At 43.3% G+C, this 22,952-nt stretch overlaps 1 protein-coding gene across 1 annotated transcript in view; it reads right to left on the reverse strand.

Annotated features, from left to right (window-relative positions):
• The window catches only part of pak1 (p21 protein (Cdc42/Rac)-activated kinase 1), a 196,200-nt gene extending 174,374 nt beyond the window's left edge, over positions 1-21,826 (reverse strand). Inside the window, exon 1 of the mRNA XM_078545048.1 lies at positions 21,601-21,826. The gene's annotated coding sequence lies outside the window, so the exon portion shown is untranslated. The remainder of the gene's footprint in view (positions 1-21,600) is intronic.
• Between the last annotated feature and the right edge of the window lie 1,126 nt (positions 21,827-22,952).

A 22,952-nucleotide genomic window follows, 5' to 3' on the forward strand; every position in this document is an offset into this window, starting at 1 on the left:
TCCTAACTTGCAACAAGTCCCATTCACCCATCACCCTCATACTCGTTGGCCTACACTGGTGCCTGGTTCAATAATGACTGAATGTTAAAACTCTCATCCTTGTTTGCAAACCCCTCCATGGTCTTATCCCTCCTTACCACTGTAGCCTCGTCCAATATAGCAAGCGTTCGAGGTCTCTGCTTTTCCAATCCTGGCCTCTTGTGCATCCCCAATTTTAATCACTTCGCCATGGCAGCCATGCCTTTAGCTGCTTAGGCCCTAAGCCCTGGAATTCTGTCCCCAACCATCTCCATATCTCTCTTCTCAGGATGCTCCTTAAAATGTCCCTCTGACGAAGCTTTTGGTCATCTATCCTATTATCTACTGAAGTGGCTTGGTATCAATTTTAGTTGCACAACACTCATGTGAAAGGCACTATATAACAGCACTGCATCAAGGTGCTAATCACTCAAAACCAGCTCCTTTGGGCAGGGCAAGTCGGTCATACACCTGACAGCAATTGCTCTACTTGGAACACTGTTGTGGCAGGAGACTCACAGAAGAGCAGCAGGAACACTTTAGGGATGGCTTCAAAGCTGCCTTGAAGAGATCAAACTATTCACTGACTCATGGGAGACCCCGGCTTGTGACCGACCGAAATGGAGAAGGCTCATCCAGGAAGGCACTGAGCACATCGAGAACGTCGCAATGTGCAGAGACGAAGTCGAAGCATTGGAGAGAGCGCATAAACCTAAGCAATCCAGCTACCTAACCCTTCAAGCACCGCCTGCCCCACGTGGCTCAGTCTGCTGGTCGCACTTTAGACTGATTTAGTCATCTCAGAACCCATTGAACCAGAGTGGCAGCAAGTCATCCTCAATCCCATGGGACTGCCTAAGACATAAAATGCAAGTTATTGTTGTTGAGGAGTCTCTGGAATAACTACAACCACTGGGGATGCTAAACAATCTGCACAAAGCAAGATTGCACAAACAGCAACAAGATAAATAAGTGGATATTTCCTTTCCTGGTGGTATTGTATGAGGGATAATGTTGGTCGCTGGGAGAATTCAAGCTTCAAGTCAGGCTGTGGTAGGTTTTATGCCCACCTAAAGAAGCAAACAGGGCCACTGTTTCATGTCTCCTCCAAAAGATGGCGTCTCTGACATTATAGCATTCTCCCAGTACTCCTCTGAAGTGTCAGTCTGGATTATGTGCTCAAATCTTTACAGAGAGAGATCTGAACCCATGGGCTCTGACTCAAGCATCAGTGCGACCACTGAGCCCAGCTGACTACGGAAAGCCACAAAACCAGTCACAAGTCTGTGTTAGGCTAAGGTCAATAACAGCAGCAGTAGGGGTTTGCATCAGTACTCCTGGTACAACAAGTGGAAACAAAATGGACCAAGGCTTCATTTGATTGCAGCCCTGCAACCTGCAATGCTGGATAGACGCAGGTGAGTTTCAGGCACGAGGGCAGGACTGGGTTCAGCCGTGACACCCTTTAATGCCGAATAGCCGACTGGCATTAATACTCCACACTCACATGAAGAATGGCCACTTGTCAAAGATAGGCGAACTGATGACCGTGAAAATACAATTCAGAAATGTAATCAGCACATCAGGAAGAAGGAAGAATGTTGACAGAAAAAGGAGCACTTGAGACACAAGATGAAGGAATTGAACATTCCTGAAGGGCCTTGAGGCTGTCAGGAGCACTCAGTGCTAAAGTGGGAAAATGCCATTTCTTTCTTTCAAAAGGCTGAGAGAGAGAAAGTGTGAAGAAATAGTGAGATGAATATAACACCCTGGAACAGTGTCAAAATATCTGAAAGCACTTCACCCTGAGTGCAACAACTCATTCGACATCAGCAACATCCCACAAAACAGCAATGAGATGAACAAACTGTTCATCTGGATGTGATAGTGGGGGGCAGGAGGGAGAACGACAGCATGAGTCGGAGTGTGGGAGGACAGAGGGAAATGGGGATAGAGAGAAAGAAAGAGAGAGAGAGAGAGGGAGAGAGAGACGGGGAGAGTGAGAGAAAATAAGGGGAGAAAGAAAGAGCACGCACAAGGGCAGAGGAAAAGGGGGGGTGAGAGAGAGCACGAGAGCGCAAGAGAGAGAGAACAAGAGAGAGGGAAGGAGCGCGAGAGAGAGAGAGGGTTAGGGAGCGCAAGAGAGGGAAGAAGCGAGAGAGAGAGAGGGTTAGGGAGCGCAAGAGAGGGAGCGTGAGAGAGAGAGAGAGGGAACGCGAGAGAGAGCGAGGGGGAGGGAGCGCGAGAGAGAGAGAGGGGGAGGGAGCGCGAGAGAGAGAGGGGGGGAGGGAGCGCGAGAGAGAGAGGGGGAGGGAGCGCGAGAGAGAGAGGGGGAGGGAGCGCGAGAGAGAGAGAGGGGGAGGGAGCGCGAGAGAGAGGGGGAGGGAGCGTGAGAGAGAGAGGGGGAGGGAGCACGAGAGAGAGAGAGGGGGAGGGAGCGCGAGAGAGAGAGAGGGGGAGGGAGCGCGAGAGAGAGAGGGGGAGGAAGCGCGAGAGAGAGAGGGGGAGGAAGCGTGAGAGAGAGAGAGGGGGAGGGAGCGCGCGAGAGAGAGAGGGAGCGCGCGAGAGAGAGAGGGAGCGCGAGAGAGAGAGGGAGCGCGAGAGAGAGGGAGAGGGAGCGCGAGAGAGAACGAGAGTGCGAGAGAGAACGAGAGAGAGTGCGAGAGAGAACGAGAGAGAGTGCGAGAGAGAACGAGAGAGTGCGAGAGAGAATGAGAGAGAGTGCGAGAGAGAACGAGAGAGCATGAGAGAGAGAGCGAGAGAGCGTGAGAAAGAGCAGCCAAGAGCGCATGCGCACCAGAGAGCGGCCGAGAGATTTTACTCTTGAGATATAGTTATTGGTATGATGTGGTAAGTGCAAGTTCCCACAAACAGAAATGAGATGACCAGAAAATCTGTTTTTGTGATGTTGAGTGAGGGATAAATATTGGCCAGGAGACCAGGGATAACACTCCTGCTTTTATTCATAATAGTGCCTTGAGATCTTTTGCAGACGCTTGAGAGGGCAGATGGTGCCTCACCATAACATCTCATCCAAAAGATGACACCTCCCACAGTGTAGCACTCCCTCCGTACTGTATTGGAATTTTAGCCTAGATCACAGTGCTAAATCCTGAAGCAGGTCTGGAACCTGACTCAGAGGCAAGAGTGCCACTAACTGAGCCACAGCTGACACTAAAGAGTAATGTTGAGCAAGAGACTGGAAGAATTCCTTATTCTTCTTTGAATGTTTCACTGCAATCACCCAGTAATCTCTGCTGTTAACATGCTGAAGCAGACTCCAAAGAGATGTGTTCAGCTCCTTTTCCCTGTTGGAAAGGTAGCTGCCCCTTTGCTCTAAGCTTCTCAAGTGAGATAAACTCACTGTGAGCAAATGAACCAATACAAATTCTTACCGAGCATTGTACAATCTTGTCACCAACATGCTAGCAATATGCAACTACATATATGCGCACTGGACTAATTTTAATTCTTTTATACCAGCGAGAGTCTAAAATTTTCACATCAGGTGCCCTTGAAAAAGATCATATGATACCATTATAATAAAAGCAAAATACTGCAGATGCTGGAAATCTGAAACAAAAACAAAAATAGCTGAAAAAACTCAGCAGGTCTGACAGCATCTTTGGAGGGGAAAACAGAGTTAACGTTTCGCGTCCGTATGACTCTTCATCAGAACTAAAGAGAAATAGAAATATAGAAATATAGAAATAGACAAATGTTGTATATGATACCATTATACATTTTGTTTTTCCAAAGTTGCTTTCTATCTGTGGAAAGCATTTTGAGTTATATACTCTTTGTAGTTATACATCTACCACTGGTAATAGTTATGGTGAGATTAATTTGAAGTGATGATAAATCAATATGTTTTAATCTTATGTGATGCACTCAATTTCAGTATGACTTCTCCAATCGCACTGGTGCCAATGCATTAAATCTTGTCCATGGAACAACCCCCTGTATTTCAAAGAGTAATTCACTTGTGCGCACAATACAGAGATGTGTTGATGCGAAAGGCATTTTGCATAAGGGAAGAAGTGTCAATACAGTCATTTCTTGGCAAAACTTGCTGATGGCAAGATTCTTTTACCAAAAGGAACAAAGTTATTTTTCAGTGGGATGAGTTGTACTTTTCCTGGAACTAGAATCAGAAGTGGAAAACTTCTGGTGCAAACTCCTTGCACAGAAGGTGGATGCGTTCTGTGAGCGCAAAACCGATTCCAGATTCAAGCAAAAAAAAAAAAAATTAATAGTTAACACTGGCCCCTAACTAGCTGGTGACAGACAGTGATTACTGTATCAATTGGGCAATAAACTCTGATGGTAATTAATACAAATCCTGCCTGACAGCAGATTTCTAACTGCCTTGACTCAGTGAAACAGCAAACAAAACCAGAGGGCATTGCAAAACCGCTACTCGTAACAAATCAAACTGGTTTCTCAGATAAAACAATTATTCATTGGCAGTCAATCACATATCCTTGACATCACCAAAGCCACCTGCCTACACCTCTGTAACATTGCATGTTTCCATCCCTGCCTCAGCTCATCGACAGCTGAAACTCTATTCCTTGTCACTGTTCTCTCTGGAATTGACTATTCCAACACACTCCTGGACAGCCTCCCACATTCTACCCTCCATAAATTGGGGGTCATCTCAGTATCCTAACTCACATCAAGTCCCATTCACCGATCAGTTCTCTGCTCAATGACCTACTGGTTCCCAGTTAAGCAACACCTTGCTCTTAAAATTCTCATCCTTATCTTTAAATCCCTCCATGGCCTCACCTGTCTCTGCTTCTGTAATCTCTTCCAACTGAAGAGCATTCAGAGATATCTGCGCTCCTCTAATTCTGGCTTTTTGAGTGTCCCAGATTTTAATCAATCCACTGCTTGGAAACCACGTCTTCAGCTGCCAAGGCCCTAGGCTCTGGAATTCCTTCCTTAAATCTTTCCACCCCCCTTCCCTTCTTTAAGTAGCTTCTTAAAACCTACCTCTTTGATCAAGATTTTGGTAATCTCCCCGCTCTGTCAGATTTTCCTTCACAACACTCCTGTCAAATGCCTTGAGACTTTGTATTGCATTAAAGGCTCTATATAAATACAAGCTATTGAGAGTTCTCAATACATACTTGAACTACCCAAGGCTTTATTACAAGAGAAACTAAACTTTTCTCCACTCCAATGTATTTTTATGTGACTCAGTGTCATATTTTGTTCTATAATGCTCCTGTGAAGCACCTCGGGAGGTTTCATTACATTAAAAAGGTGCTATATAAATACAAGTTGTTGCTGTTCTTCCGAAGGATAGTCTTATATTCATATGCAATACATTGTTGAAATGATTATACTGAAATGAGTGAGCCATGACAGGCTATTTGAACAATGGGGGTCTGAGGAGACCAAATTGGATGTAACAGTCAACCTTGATTTTACGTGGCAAACTGTAATGTGAACAGAGGCAGGATCCTGAGCTGGATTATCCTTTCAATGGTCCTAAGACACCAATTCAATGGTAAGACCCTATTACTAACTCTGGACATCATCTAATTGCATAGCGAATTCAGTTCTGCCCACTGACACATTTAAAAATTCATAACAGGAAGGTTTGATCCCAGCTTTGTACTTCAAGTTAACAGACCTCAGCTGAGATGGCAAAAGGGATGCTATCGGATTGGCATTAAAGTCAACCCTACTGGAAAATGCACACATTTAGGTATCCATTGATTGCAACATGGGGCTCTGCTGTGATGTACTGCTAGCTCTCCAGAGCACCACTGCCTCCCTACCCACCCACTATCTTATAACTTTAACTTTTAAACATAAACGCTGAGATAAAAGCGAGTCAGTCAATGGCTTTGCTCCTGCCGCAAGAGAAAAGAACATCAAACCTTTTCACCAGGAAGACAGTGCCCCTTTAAAAATTCCTCGAGTTACCCAGGCAGGCACAGAGCCAAGAGGGTAGACACCACCATCATTAAAACTTTATGAATTATTAATTCCCGCAAATCAGACAGAAGGCCACAATCAGCTAGATACAAAAGTATGCAAAACAGGCAACAAAAGCTGCTGATGCTACAAAATAGCCAAGATAACCTTTAATCCTTAAGGAGGGCAACTCCTGTTCATAGCCTTTAGGCAGGAATAAGATCTGCAAACTGGACTTTGTAATAATATTGCAGCTGCTTAATATACCCAAAAGAACTTGACAAGATCAAACAATGTTGTGGAATTAGGGGTTGAGGAATCAATACAGATTCAAAAAACACAAATGAATGGTGGCAGCAAGAGGCAAAGCAGTCATTTGTGTCTATAGGTTTCTCATTAACCAAGGGACAGGCATTTTATAAGCACCTGAAATATCACGACTGCCTGGAAAATGGGAGCAAGGACTGTAAAAGCTTCTATAAGTATGTAAGAAGAAAAAGATTGGTGAAGACTGATTCCTAGGATGGTAGGATTGTCCTATGAAGAGAGACTGGGCCGACTAGGCCTGTATTAACTGGAGTTTAGAATGAGAGGGGGTCACATTGAAACGTATAAAATTCTGACAGGGCTGGACAGACTGGATGCAGGGTCCTCTGGCTGGGGAGTCGAGAACAAGGGGTCACAATCTCAGGATATGGGATAGGCCAAGTAGGACTGAGATGATGAGAAACTTCTTCACTCAGAGGGTGGTGAACCTGTGGAATTCTCTACCACAGAGGGCTGTGGAGGCCAAGCAACTGAATTTATTTAAGAAGGAAACAGTTAGATTTCTAGACTCTAAAGGTGTCAAAGGGAATGGGGAGGGAATGGGAGTATGGTGTTGAGATAGAGGATCAGCAGAGCAGGTTCGAAGGGCCGAATGACCTACTCCTGCTTCAATATTCTATGTTTCTATGTAAGTGGAATTTGTTAGGTACGCTCCACGCCCCCTTAAAATTTATTTAAAATCAAAATCAAGTAACCAAACAATAATTCACATTTATATAACATGGCTACATAGTAAAGCATCCCAAGGCACTTCACAGAAGTGATCAAACAAAATTTGACACCAAACCACATAAGGAGATAATGGGACGTTACCAAAAGCTTGGTCAAAGAGGTAGGTTTTATGGAGTGCCTTAAAGGAGGAGTTGGAGAGGTTCAGTGAGGGAATTCCAAAGCTTAGAGCCTAGACATTGCCACCTATGGGGGAAAGAGATGAAAATTAGGATGTGCAAGAGGCCACAATTGGAGTAACAGAGCAATCATTGAGAATTGTTGGTTTGGAGGAGGCTTCAGAGAAAGGGAGATGACTTACAACAGCCAGGATGACGAGAATTCCACTGACTATATGTTGCTGGTCTGACAGTGCCGGTGTGGCTGGGGTAGAAACTGTGACCTTCACAGCCTAGTGTGAGAATAGGTGTTATTTTTTAAATACATATTTTGGGGAATATTGTGTTATTCTGTAAAGAAGGCTATGTGTCTGTGTGTAAATGATTCAATTAAGCTGTGGAAAAGTTACTAGAAGACAGATTGTCTGGGGGTTTAAAACATGAAAGGATAGAGGTGTTATGCTTGAGGTGCAAGTGAATAGGTTGGATCTAATATTTACATTTTTAGATAAGTTGAGAGTTCATTTGAATATCAAAGGGAAGTCAGAGGTCACAAGAAACATGTTTGCATCTTGCAGGAGTTCCAGAGGTAAACAGGAGAGGGTATATTACATTTTATTGACCCAAAAGCAGAGACAAAATAGAAACATGACAGATTTTGCATTTGGAAAGATTCGCGTTTCAGGGGTGTGTGAACAATGGAACCCGAGATGAAAAGGGGGGAAAGGTATTTTAGAGTTACAGTGGATTGGTAGCTATTAGATGTTGAGATTTTAGCTGTAGTTATGGGTTGTTGGCTGTGTGAGGGAGATCTCCTGGAAACAGTTCTAGGCTGGGAGAAAATGCAGTTTGAATCAGTCATCCAGTTAAGCCAGAAAAGTCTTGGGCTGCAACAAGCAGTCTTAGTCTGAAGTTTTGGATTTCCACAGCAGAATGAGAGAGAGTTTAAAGGGTCATGTGGTACGCCTTTATTACAGCAGTTCGCCTTGGGTAATATTATTGGATTTTTATAGTTAAACATCTATAAGGGAGTGTTGCCTAGAAGGTGTTTACTCGTGGGTCTGACAAAGTTGAATTTTTGGGGGAATTCTTTTTAAAGTCTAATTTTAACTGTACAACTGTCATCTTGTGTGCTTAAGTTTTCTTTTATTCTTGTTAATAAAGCTTTTACTTTTAACTTTTAAAATCCCAAAAGTGTTACTGGATTTCTTGCTGCTGAGATCAGTGTGTTTCCTTCTTGTTTTCAGAATACAAAAAAAGGGTATGGCCCATAGCCAAGTTTCCCTCTGGGATTTAGTTTGCGCAACAATTGACATCTGCGGTGGCCATAACACCTAGAAGAGAATTTTGTAGAGATTCAGTTATACCTTTTCTTCTTCAATTTCACCAGTATTTTCCCTCCTTTCACCACTATGTCTTCTGCATTGCCTCTCCCAGGTTTTTTTTGCATGGTTGAGAAACAATGGTGGGGTTTAATACTGTGAGAAAATGGGCTCTGTGCGGGAATGGGTGAGTTTTTTCCTGTTTATTTGTAAGTTTCAAATGGTATCAGTGGCACATGTGTGCAACTGGTTTCCCCAAGTGGAGGTCATATTCAGCCAGTGGAGGAAAGAAATAAATAAAAGTAACATTGAAGTGTAGTCACTGCTGTAGGAAACACCGCAGCCAATTTTGCACAGCCAGCTCCCACAAGCAGCAATGTAATAATGACCAGATAATCTGTTTTAGTGAGGTTTATTGAGGGATAAATATTGGCCAGGGTGAAACTCCCCTGCTTTTCTTCAAAAATACTGCCGTAGGAACTTTTAATCCACATCTCACCTCCAACAGTGTAGCACTCCTTGGTACTGTACTGGAGTGCCAGTCACTTGAACCCACAGCCTTTCTGACACAGAGGCAAGTGTGTTACCATTGAGCTGTGGCTAACACCACTCCACCTCACCCTCACCATGAAAGCTCGCCAGATTCATTCAATTTGCCACTGGGGAGACTTAGTTTAAAAGGAAGAATAAATTTTGAAACAGCCAAAGAAGGCTGAGAGGTGACTTGTTTGAGATGTAGAAAATGATGAGGGGAATAGATAGAGTGGACAGTATAAAATTGTTTCCCTTGATGGAGAATTCTAGAACCAGGGGACATAGATTCAAAATAAGTGGCAGAAGGTGTAGGGGGGACATGAGGAGGAACTTTCTTACGCAGAGGGTAGTGAATGTCTGGAATTCGCTGCCCAAGTAGGTGGTAGAGGCAGAAACTTTAAACTCTTTTAAAAAGTACCTGGATCTGCACCTAAAGTGCTGTAAGCTGCAGGGCTATGAGCCGGGTGCAGGAAGGTGGGATTAGAAAGGGCACCTGGGTGTCCTCGGGCTGGCATGGACAAGATGGGCTGAATGGCCTCCTTCTGAGCTGTAACTTTTCTATGGTTTCTATGGTTCTATGTGCTTCTTCCATATTACTCCGGATTGAAAATTGCCCCACCAGCAGTGACAGTTGAAGAATATCCATGACTTTCCCCGAGAGTTAAGCGGTATCTCTAGACACTACACAAGTTTGTAAGATCACAGTCGACAATTGTTCTGCTGGGTGTTCTTCCACAGATTATGTGGTCAGAGTATTGAAATGCAATACTATTACCTTTTACTGAGATCCTATTGACAGCACTGGTGAGGACTGACTGGTCTGTCATCATGGACCAGATGCAAATCCAACCCGTTTGCAGGTTTGGCGACTCAGGTGGAAATGTTACCTAGCTCCCATCTCAGTCTTTGAGGAATAGGTGGTTCTCATGGTTTCCAGACCAGCTTTCCTCCTGTAACCAACACCACTAAAAATGGACTAACAAGACATTCATCTCATGGTGTCAGCTGTGGCTCAGTGAGCACTCTCACCTGAGTCAGAAAATTGTGGGTTCAAGTTCTGCCCCAGAGACTTAAGCACAAAAATCAAGGCCGACACTAAGTACAGTACTGAGGTAGCACTGTACTGTCAGGAAATGCCGCTTTTCAGATAAGATGTTAATCAGAGGCCCCATCTGCCCTCTCAAGTGAATGTAAAATTCCCATGACACTATACAAAGAAAAGCAGGGGAATTCCCTTCCACTGTCCTGTCCAATATTTATCCCTAATGCTACATTATTGAACAAAATTATTTGCTCATTTTCTCTGTGCTGTTTGTGGGAGCTTGTTGTGCATAAATTGACTGCCATGTTTCCTATGTTACATCTTGAAATGTACCACACAAATGGGAATTGTTCTTTCTTATTGTTGTTTGTGAAATCTTGATGTGTGCTAAATGATAACTGCACGTTCTGACATAACAGGGACATAATGAGACAAATGCTGAATTAATTTATTTCTCATGGTGTTGGTTAACAAAGGAAAGCTGCAGAGAACCACCTAGTGTTCTTCAAGTCCTGCCATTAGTTACAAAATATATCCCCTCCACCCCCAAATAGTTTTTGGGTTTGCATGTCCAAGATAACAGCTGGTACCTCCAGCAATGCAGCACTGCGCACTGAAGAGTCAAATTAGATTATGTGGACAGGGCTTTGAACTGACATCCATTCAACTTCGGAGGTGAAAGAACTAACAACTCAACCAAACTGGAAACAGCCCAAACCAGATTGCTTCCGACCTCAACAATAAACAGTGGATGATGAGACGTCAACAATTTAAAATTCTTAGAGAGCGAGGAGATAGGTTAGGAGGTATTTCTTGCTGCAGAGAGCTGTTGGGAGCCTGAAATGCTTGGCCACAAACAGCAGCGGAAACAGAGACTTACTGACTCTTCAAAGGGAAATCTGGATGAATATTTGAAACAGAGGAAGGTACAGGGCCATGGCAACAAGGTGGGCCAAGCAATTGTTCCAACAAGAAACAGGCACAGTCATGATGGACCAAATGGCCTCCTTCTGTGCTGCAAGCTTCTCTGAAGGATGCGCTTTGAGCTATACAATGAGGGTGGGGGGAGCTGGTAATTACATGTCCGTCACTGATTGTGCAGCAACTGGAAATGAAGTAAAAATATCATCCAAGAATTACTGACACAGCTTCAAAATGAATTACCTGCTGTGTTTTTTTACCCATGTAGCATATTAATAGCAGCAGAATGAGTAAGCCCTGGGTGCAAAACCAAGGCAGTGTCAACTACACGAACCAAAACAGTAGCCTTGGGTCCCGACTCCTGACCTCTGACTCAAAAAGAAAAACGCAGCAGCTCAGACAAGTGGTAAAACAAATCTCACCAGCTGACAAGCCACTCAACCAAATGAGTACTCAGTCTCTAATTATTAGATAAAGCATATTGCTGAGTTGGTTGCTGAAGAATGAAACTTCACATGCCACTACTGAAAGAGACTTAAGTACAAACTCACTCAGTGAATAATTCAGACAGGGCAACCATTCAGCAGTGTGGCTGAAATGCTGCTTCAACATACAGACATTTTTTATGCTCCCCTTCCATTCCAACAGTGATATAATACAGTTGCAATTCAAATCGCATCAAAAACAAATACTTGAGGAAGAAAAAAAAAAATCGGAAAGAGGGCAGGAATAGTTAATCAACTCCCTACTTACATTGCAGCACAAACGAACAGGATCCAAAATCCAACTGACACAAATCACCTTTTTCTAAAATTTGCAGCAACTCACTTAAAGTGCTTGGAACATCAATACAAATAACGGCGCCAATGACAAACACAGTCAAAAAGATGGTTCCAACATGGAACCGGCACAGGCATGATGGACCGAATGGCCTCCTTCTGTGCTGCAAGCTTCTCTTGAGGACACGCTTTGAGCTATGTAACAAGGGTGGGGGAAGAGCTGGAAATCACACGTCTGTCACCGATTGTGCAGCAACTGGAAATGAATTAAAAGCATCATCTCAATCACTGACACAGCTTTAAAATGAATTACCTGCTGTTTTTTTTACCCATGCAGCATTTTAATAGCAACAAACTGAGTAAGTCCCGGGTGCAAAACCAAGACCGTGTCAACTACACAAACCAAAACAGTAGACTTGGGTTTTCTTCTTGACTGCATTTTGTCACAAGGCATAGAGACCATTAACATTTAAAAATAAATCTGAATTCCTTGTTTAAACAAACAGAACTACGCCACAAGCTTTCACTTTTTAAAAAAAAAGCACAAAAAACTTTATTGTGTATAAAAGAATTAAAAAAAGCAAACATGATTAAGTTAACACTACAGCTTATGATTACATGCTATGTACTCAGGTTTACTTACTTCCCCCAAGAATTCACTTACAAGACACATCAATCTTAAAAGTTATTTACTTCTGTAGGGACCACCCAGAAATTTACCACAGTCCTCTGGAGAATTCTCCTCAGCTTTTGAACATCATTGCACATTCTGAAATGTTTTGTAGTGCTCTTTTAGATATTTTATGAATTAAGTATATTTTTGCAAAAAAAGAAAAATAACAACTTTCATTCACTATTTCTTGACTGTGGATGCCCCAGGTTCCTTGTTCTGGTTACTTTTCAATATTTCCAAGCTAATTCAGCCGATTATTTTCTTTTGCAATAAGACATTTTGAGGACCACTGTAGATTTCCCCACTAGCTTCAAATCAGGCAATCTTCCAGCTTCTGTTCCCTCAAGATTCAAGATGAGATTAAGCCCTGCCCACCTTCCACACTATCAATGATGATGTTAGTTCTTTACTCCGCTTACAATGCAGGTCTACCTAGCTGTCATTTACTCTGGCTAACTTCTCTCAGTGAGCTGCAAACTGCACAAAGTCCAAACTGCAACTAACTCTCCCAGCAAACACCCAGATAAATTGAAACCAGGGAGCCTTCTTAAGCTCCACCATTTCCATGGTGAAGTAGCCGGCTGTCCTCAAACCAATCTTTAAGTTAATTATCTCTCTACAATTTTAAGTTAGCTCTACTTGCCGAAACAAAAACATCTCTCTGGGCTGCCATTACTGTAAGCTTTGCAGACATCACATTTCCAGTTCTTCAGCTAGGTAAGCCCACCTGCTGCTTTACAGCTCTATCTCTGACTTAATGAAACAAATATGGGTCACCTTTTGAACTGCCATTTCTTAAGGTTTTCTGGCAATCTCTAAAGCCCAGCATTTTAATTACCTTGCTTTTCTAACTGTTAACGTCTGAAGGCAGCAGGGCCCCGATCTTTAAGTGTAATCGGCTCCAGGCTTGCTTTAATTGTATGTACCCTATTTTCTACAATTAAATTTTAATTCCTAAAACTAAAAATTATATTCAAAAACACATGAACCATGAACTAGATATTCACAACAATTTTTGTACACAGACCTGCACATGCACATCAAGGCCTTGCAGAGGAGATTTACCAGAACGGCACCAGGTCTGAGCACATCAGTTATGTTGGAGCAGAGAAGTTTAAAAGGAAATTTAATTGAGTCAACCAAAATTTTAAAGGATTTTAATCACATGGAGAAAGTGCATCCAGTGGCAGGAGGGTCAATAACTGGATGGCACAATTTATGGTAATTGGCAAAAGAACTAGAGGGGAGAGGTTGAGGGGAGGAGAATTTTTCTTTTGGAAAGCAGAAAATTGTTATAATGCATTGCCTGACAACAATTTATTATTTATATTACAGCTTTAACATAATAAAACATCCCAAGGTGCTTCATGGGAGCATTGTAAAACAAAGTATACCACAGAGCTCCATAAGGAGATATTAGGTCAGATGACCAAAAGCTTGGTCAAAGTAGGTTTTAAGTAGCGTCTTAAATGAGGAAAAGGAGGTGGAGAGATTTCGGGAGGGAATTCCAGATCTTAGGGCAGCGCAGTCACCAGTGTGGGAGAGATTAAAATCAGGAATGCTCAAACAGTTAGAATGGAGGAATGCAGAAATCTCAGAGGGTGGTGGGGCTGGAGGTGATTACACAGTCAGGGAGAGGCGAGGCCATCGAGGGATTTGAAAACAAGGATGAAATTTTAAAATCAAGGTGTTGTTCGACTGGGAGCCAATGTAGGTCAGCAAGCACAGGGATGATGGGTAATGGGACTTTTGCAAGTTAGGCCATGGACAGAGTTTTTGATTACCTCAATTCTATGGAGGGTTAGAATGTGGGAGATCAGCCAGTTGGAACAGACAAATCTCAAGGTAACAAAGGCATGAATGAGGGTTTCAGCAGCAGATGAACTGAGACAGGGGCAAAATCAAACGATGTTACAGAGGTGGGAATCAGTGGTCTTAGTGACGACAGCATAGTGGATACAGATTAAACAGTAACTTTCAAAACTGAACTGGATAAATACCTCAAGGGGAAAAAATACAAGGCTATGGGAATAGGGAGAGTGGGACTAGTTAGATAACCCTTTTACAAAGGGGCACAGCTTCCTTTTGTGCTGTATGATAGTAGATGCAAATTTATCTATACGGTGTTTCATTCAAAAGAAGCAAATTATTTAAAAAGTCCAGAGTGAATCTGACTCAAAGAAATGCAATTTGGCTGGAGTGCATAAGGAGAAGCAACTCTATTATCTATCACGATAGGGAGGATTCACCAGCCCACCCTCCCCCACTCCATCAATAATGCAAATTGGCAGAAAATTAAGTATCTGCAAAATCTGGTCTTGCACATCACCATAACAATGCCCCCAGCTGAAGGATGAAGAGTGTAAAACAAGTGACAAAAGTAACATTATTTTGTAGTTTCATTCACCAGGAAAAAGGAGACAAACTATAAATAAAAGAAAGGCAAGCCGTCTAGGCAATGAGACGTCTCCAAGCACGTCTTTGTCCTGCAAATGGTCTTAATACAGTACACTGTGAAGATGCTCCCCATTAGAGTGCAAAGCCATAGGTAAACAAATGGACCAGGTATGGTACTGTACAGTAAGATAAAAGCAAAAAACTGCGGATGCTGGAAATCCAAAACAAAAATAAAAATACCTGGAAAAACTCAGCAGGTCTGACAGCATCTGCGGAGAGGAACACAGTTAATGTTTCGAGTCCGTATGACTCTTCAACAGAACTAAGGAAAAATAGAAAAGAGGTGAAATATAAACTGGTTTAAGGGGGGCTGGGACAGGTAGAACTGGATAGAGGGCCAGTGATAGGTGGAGATAGCCAAAAGATGTCATAGACAAAAGGACAAAGAGGTGTTGAAGGTGGTGATATTATCTAAGCGATGTGCTAATAGGTGGCATTAAGAGTAGAAAGCAGGACGAGCAAGGTACAGATAGCCCTAGTGGGGGTGGGGTGGAGGGAAGGGATTGAAATAGGCTAAAAGGTAGAGATAAAACAATGGATGAAAATACATTTAAAAATAATGGAAATAGGTGGGAAAAGAAAAATCTGTATAAATTATTGGAAAAAGGGGGATCGGATAGGGGGTGGGGATGGAGGAGAGAGTTCATGATCTAAAATTGTTGAACTCAATATTCAGTCCGGAAGGCTGTAAAGTGCCTAGTCGGAAGATGAGGTGCTGTTCCTCCAGTTTGCATTGAGCTTCACTGGAACAATGCAGCAGGCCAAGAACGGACATGTGGGCATGAGAGCAGAGTCGTCCCTGTTGCTTGCCATTTCAACACTCCACCCTGCTCTCCCCCCCACCCCTTAAACCAGCTTATATTTCACCTCTTTTCTATTTTTCCTTAGTTCTGTTGAAGAGTCATACGGACTCGAAACGTTAACTGTGTTCCTCTTCGCAGATGCTGTCAGACCTGCTGAGTTTTTTCAGGTATTTTTATTTTTGTTATGGTACTGTACAGCACAGGAACAGGTTTGGAATCTCAAGCATATCATCAATACATAATCATACCCTAGGAAATTTTACTCTCCAGTTGCAAAAAGGGCTCTGTCAGTCGATGAAACCACAACCACAGTTCTGCAACAGAGCCCAATACGGCATCAAGATCATTCATCAATTTAAAATTAAATGTAAAATATATTATAATTAAATTCATAATTCATAAATTATAAATGTATAAATTCATAAATTTGTTGAACACAAATCTAATAATATTAAACCAAGAAAATGAATATAACCTAACGTACAGATGAAATTTAACATAGAGAAATGTGAAATCGTGCATTTTGGAAGGAAAAATGACAAGTTGCAACATGGGAGGATCTGGAATGCACTGCCTGAGAGGCTGGTGGAGGTAGATTCAATCATGGCTTTCAAAAGGGAATTGGATTAGCATCAGCAGAGAAAAAAATTGCAGGGCTATGGGGAAAAAGCAGGGGAGTGGGACGAGCCAAGTTGTTCTTGTCGAGTCAGCATGGACACCACAAATCGAATTGTCTCCTTCTCCCGTGTAGCCATTCCATGATTCTATAAACCCAAACAGGGTGATTTTAAATGGGATCCAAGAAAAGAGAGGGAGACCTGGAGTTCATATCCACAATGTTTGAAAGTTGTAGGACGAGTGATAAAGCTGTTTTAAAATAAACCTTGTGGGAACCTTTGGTTGTATAGAGGAATGAAGTACAAAGGCAAGGTGGTTATGCTAAATCTTTATAAATCACTGGTTAGACCTCAGCTCGGATATTCTGTCCACCAATTCTGACGACTGCACTTTAAGAAGGGCATCAAGGCTTTGGAGAAGGTGCAGAGGAATTAATAGCAAGATAAGTGAATTCAGTTCTATGGAGAAGCTGGGATTGCTCTCAGAGTAGAGAAGGCTACCAGAAATATAACTGAGGTGTTTAAAATTATGAAAGATTTTTGATAAGAGTAAATGAGGAGAAACTGTTTCCAGCACCAGAATGGCCAGTAAGTATGGGACACAGGTTTAAAATAATTGGCAATTAAAAAAAGCAGGGGACGATGAGTAGAATGTTTTTTTTTCCCTCCCAAACTCGACCAGTTTTGGTGATCTGTAATATAATGTGCATTTGGAGGAAGCAGTTTCAACAATAATATTGAATAGTAAGGGAACTGAATAAATACCTGAATAGGAAAATAAAATGAAGGGCTGTTGGGAAAGAGTTAGAAGACTGTGACTAATTGGATAGCTCTACCAAAGAGGAAGGTGTGAGAGGAAGACGCCGAGCCAGGCATCAACAGCAGCGCCAGCACTTAACATCACAGGAGAAGCTTAAGTTCATTCATTGGTGAGAAACTGCTGTTAGGGAGTAGCTGAGAAATAGAAAAACACATTTTTTTTAAAAGGAGGAGCTACTTACATTTAAGGAAGAAACAAAGCGATAAAGAAATGAAGTTAAGTCGAGGTCAGGCAGAATAAAGTTGCATAAGTAAACCAAAGTAAAATAAAGTTAACACAAGGAAAGTAAATTGAAGCCATGGCAGGACAGCTCAGTCGCGGGGAACGCATGTCTTGTAATATGTGGGAAGTTGTGGACGCTGCCAGTGTCTTAGATGACCACATGTGCAAGAAGTGTCACCAGCTGCAGAACTTTGAGCTCCGGGTTTTGGAGCTCCAGCGGCAGCGAGAGTCACTGTGGCACATCCGCAAGGTTGAAAGCTGCATGGATAGCACATTCAGAGAGGTGGTTACACCGCCGCTTAGCAGCCTGGAGGCAGAAAGGGAATGGGTGATCTCCAAGCAGTCCAAGAAAATTAGGTAGGTAGTGCAGGAGTCCACTGGGGTCCCACTCACCTATTGGTTTTTCGTTTTGGATACTGGTGGGGACGTTGGTTCCTCGGAGGGGTGCAGTCAGAGCCAAGATTGTGGGACCACAATGCTATACAGGAGGGAAGAAAGAAGAGGGGAAGAGCAGTAGTAATAAGAGATTTGTTAGTTAAGGGAACAGACAGGCGTTTCTATTGCCGTAGACGTGACTCCGGGATGGTATATTGCCAGGGTCAAGGATGTCATGGAGTGGCTGCAGGACATTCTTCTGGGGAGGGTGATCAGCCAGAGGTCATGGTCTACGTTGGTACCAATAATTTAGGTAGGAAAGGGGATGAGATCTTGAAAGCAGAGTTTAGGGAGCTAGGAAGGAGATTGAAAAGCTGTAATCTTAGGATTACTCCCAGTCCCACGTGCAAGCGAGTATAGAAATAGGAGAATTGAGCGAATAAACATGTGGCTGGAAAGCTGGTGTAGGAAGGGCATCAGATTTCTGAGGCACTGGGACCGGTTCTGGGGAAGTCGGGTGGTCTACACCTGAACAGGACTGGGATGAATATCCTCGTAAGAAGATTTGCTAGTGCTGTTGGGGGGGGCGGGGTTTAAACTAGATTGGCATGGGGGCTGGGAAACTGAAGACAAACTCAGAGCAGGGAATGGGAGATGGAGAATTAGTGACTCTGAAAGACAGAAGTAGCACAGGTTAAAAAATGTACAGCACAGGAATTTGGCAGTGTTAAAAGGTATATATGTAAATGCAAGGGTCATAGTAAATAAAGCCGATGAGCTGAGGGCACAGATGGACACAAGGCAGAATGATATCATCGCTATAATGAAAATGTGGCTTAAGGAGGAGCAAAAACATCCCTAACTATAGTGATTTCAGGCAGGATAGGGAGGGGGGGGTGTAGCATTATTGGTTAAAGAAGCAATTACAGCTGTGAGGAGGGATGATATACTAAATGAATCATCAAAAGAGGCCATATGGGTTGAGCTCAGAAATAAAAAAGAGGCAGCCACACTGCCAGGGGTGTACTATAGACCCCCAAATAATGGAAGGGAATTAGAAGAGCAAATATGTAGACACATTTCTGAGTGTAAAAACAATAGGGCAGTAATAGTTGGGGAGTTCAACTACCCTAATATCAATTGGGATACGAACAGTATAAGGGGCACAGAGGGTGTAAAATTCTTGAACTGCATTCAAGAGAACTATTTTAGCCAGCACATAACAAGCCCAACGAGAGTGGCCGCAATTGTAGATTTAGTCTTAGGAAATGAAGCTGGGCAAGTGGATGAAGCAGCAGTGGGGGACTATTTTGGAGATAGTGACCATATTATAGTTAGATTTAGCATTATTATGGAAAAGGACAAAGATAGAACAGGAGTGAAAGTTCTAAATTGGGGGAAGACAAATTTTACAAAGCTGAGAGGTGAGCTGGCGAGAGTGGACTAGATACAGCTATTAGAAGGAAAAACTGTGTCAAATCAATGGTAGGCATTCAATGGCGAGATTCTACAGGCACAGTGTAGGCATGTCCCCAGAAAGAAAAAAGGTGGTACTGCCAAATCTAGAGCACCCTGGTTATCCAGAAACATACCAAGATAAAGCAGAGAAAGAAAACTTATGACAGTCACAAAAGACTTAATACTGTACAAAGCCTGAGGAGCATAGAAAGTACAGAGTATAGAAGTAAAAATGGAAATTAGGAAAGCAAGGAGAGGATATGATAAAATATTGGCAGGTAAAAGCAAAGAAAATCCTAAGATGTTTTACCAGTACATTAAGAGCGAGGGAATAACTAAGGGAAAGGTAGGGCCTATCAGAAATGTACATGGTGACCTGTGGGTTGATGCAGAAGACGTGGGCAGGGTTCTCAATGAGTACTCTGTCTTCACTAAGAAGAGGGATGATGCAGACATTCTAGTTAAAGAGGAGTGTGAAATATTAGATACTATAAGCATAATGAGAGACGAAATACTGGAGGGACTGGCAGGTGGATAAATCACCAAGGCCAGATGGATTGTATCCCAGGCTGTTGGAAGCCAGGGAGAAAACAGCGGATGCTCTGAGGATCATTTTCCAATCCTCACTAGATACAGGCAAGGTCCCAAAGGATTGGAGGTCTATGAATGTTGTACCATTACTTAAAAAGGGTGCGAGGGATAGGCCAGAAAATTATAGGCCGATCAATCTGATTTCGGTGGTGGGCAAATTATTGGAAACAATTCTGAGACACAGGATAAACTGTCACTTAGAAAGGTACAGGCTGATCAGGGATAGTCAGCATGGTTTTGTTAGGGGAAGATCGTGTCTTACTAACTTAATAGAATTTTTTGAGAAAGTAACAAGGAGGATTGATGAGGGTAGTGCAGTGGATGTTGTCTACATGGATTTCAGTAAGATAATTGACAAGATCCCACATGGCAAACTGGTCAGGAAATTGAGATCTCATGGGATACAAGGGAAGGTGGCGAGTTGGATCCAAAATTTGCTCAATGACAGGAAACAAAGGGTAATGGTCGATGGATATTTGTGCGAATGGAAAACGGTTTCCAGTGGTGTTCCACAGGGCTCAGTGTTGGGGCCCTTGCTGTTTGTTGTATATCAATGATTTAGACTTAAATGTGGGAGGCATGATTAGGAAATTTTCAGATGACACAAAAAATGGCCGTGTAGTTGACAGTGAAGAGGATAGCTATCGACTCCAGAATGATATCAATGGTTTGGTTGAGTGGGTGGAGAAGTAGCAAATGGAATTCAATCTGGAAAAGTGTGAGATAATGCATTTGGGAAGGGCAAACAAAGCAAGGGAATACTCAATAAATGGAAAGTTGAGAGGGGTTGAGGAGGTGAGGGACCTTGGAGTGAATGTCCATGGGTTCTTGAAGGTGGCAGAACAGATGGATAAGGTGGTCAAGAAATCATATGGAATACTCTCCTTTATTGGGCAAAGTATTGAATTCAAAAGCAGGGATGTAATGATGGAACTATACAAAATGCTGGTTAGGCCACAGCTGAAGTTTTGTGTACAGTTCCAGTCACCACATTACAGGAAGGACATGCGGAGAGTGCAGAGGAAATTTACAAGAATGTTGCCAGGACATGAAAATTGCAGCTATGAGGAGAGATTCCATAGGCTGGGGCTGTTTTCCTGAGAACAGAGGAGGCTGAGGGGTGACCTCATTGAGGCGTACAAAATTTTACAGGCTTAGAATGAGTGGACAAGGAAAGACTTGTTTTTCCCGGGCTGAGGGGTCAATTCCCAGGGTGGGGTATAAATTTAAGGTGATTGGTAGAAGGATTAGAGGGGATATGAGGAAACACTTTTTAACCCAGAAGGTGGCGGGTGTCTGGAATTCGCTGCCTAGGCTGGTGGTTGAGGCTGAAACACTCAAACCCTGGATCTGCATCTGAAGTGCTGTAACATACAAGGCTACGGACCAGGTGCTGGAAAGTGGGATTAAAATGAGCAGCTAGGTTTCCTTTTTTTTTGCTTTTTGGCTGGCACAGACACAATGGCCTGAAAGGCCGCTTTCTGCACCGTAACATTTCTGCCGCTCAAAGGGCTAGTACCGGCAGGGACGGGCTAAATGACAAGGGAGGATTGGTTCCGGGTGCACACGCCGTTGCACACGCGACCCGCGCGCCGTTACCATAGCGACGGTTGCCAGGAGGCAGAGACATGGGCTTATCCCGCGCGCCGTTGCCACAACGATGGTTGTCAGGAAGCAGAGGCAAAAGCCGGGCTAGGGGTCCGCGCGCCGTTACCACAGCGACGGTTGCCAGGAGGTAGAGGTCGGGGCGGGGCCGGGCCCGCGCGCCGTTGCCACGGCGACGGTTGCCAGGAGGCGCGGGGCGGGGCCGGCTCGCCAGCTGCCGCTTGGTTGGCTGGTTCGAACCTGCCTTCGAAATCAGTTGGAGAAAACACGATCCTCACCTCCCGCCGCCCGCTGATGAGAAGCCGGGTTCGTTCGTTTGCTTTGCCTCAGAATTCACCCCCCCACTGCCGGGGTTCTCTTACGGTGTTGGTCTGGCTGTTCGTCCCTGTTCCCAAGCGCTGCCGCTTTTTCCTCCCCCCTTATTGATTCCCCACCCCCCCGGCCACTCGGCTCCGCGCCTCTCCTTCTGTTGTCAGGCCGCCGGCTCAACGTAACCTGCACCTCCCGGCCCACGTGCGCCGTATTCCTATTGGGCGCTGCTTCCCCCCATTCCAATTCCGTTTGGTCCACTCCTGTGTCAATCAACAAGAGTGGCGTATGGCCCCGCCCACCTGTTCAAGTTCGGTTGAGATGCAGACCGGAAGTTGCTGTTCTCGATGATGTCATTGCTTTTGGGCATTACATCATTTTAATTATTTAAAGGGACAGACCAAAGGCTTTTTTTAAACATAAACAGAAAATGCTGGAAAAACGCAGCAGGTCTAACAGCATATGTGGAGAGAAAAAAAAACAGAGTTTACGTTTTGCGTCCTTATGACTCTTCTTCAGTCATAAGGACGCAAAACATTAACTCATTTTTTCTCCACAGATGCTGTCAGACCTGCTGAGTTTTTCCAGCATTTTCTGTTTTTGTTTCAGATTTCCAGCATCCGCAGTATTTTGCTTTTGTTTACTTAAACATAATGTTTTCTTTCCTTCCTTAAGGATTGGGGACAAAAGCAAAATACTGGAGATGCTGGAAATCTGAAATAAAAACAGAAAATGATGGAAATACTCAGCCGGTCAGGCAGCATCTGTGGAGAGCAACAGCATTAACGTTCTGGGTCGATGACCCTTTCTCAAAACGATAAAAGATTTGGGAGGTGGTGAGAAATCTGGATCACTTCTTCCTTCTCCACCTGAAAATCCTAAACTGACATTTCAGCACTCAGGCAGTGCTGTGGCGTCTGCAACATTAAAACCAAGGCCCTGTCTACTCTCTCAGGTGGACTTGAAAGAGCCATAGTACTATTTCGAAGAAGAAAAGGGGCATTCACACCAAAAGGTGTCTCTGATGAGAAGTCACCCACCTGAAACTGTTAACTCTGTTTCTCTTTGTCCTGTGTCAATTTCACCAATTTCTTTTTCATCCAGTCAATTCTTATTTTTTAATTTAACAGTATAATTTACAAATGATTTATTTGTAAATCAGCAAAGATTAAATTCTATTAAACTCAAGTTTAGTACGAGGAATGCATTTTCAGAATTGCCATTCTATGGCTGAGATGTTAGTCTGAGGTCATGTCCATAGGACGTAATCTTTGTGCAAAAGTGTCCAGAAGAGTTTTGCACACATGCGCAAGGGACCTGC

The sequence above is a fragment of the Cetorhinus maximus genome, chromosome 7, assembly GCF_964194155.1.
Source record: "Cetorhinus maximus chromosome 7, sCetMax3.hap1.1, whole genome shotgun sequence".
In the NCBI taxonomy this organism is placed as follows: domain Eukaryota; kingdom Metazoa; phylum Chordata; class Chondrichthyes; order Lamniformes; family Cetorhinidae; genus Cetorhinus; species Cetorhinus maximus.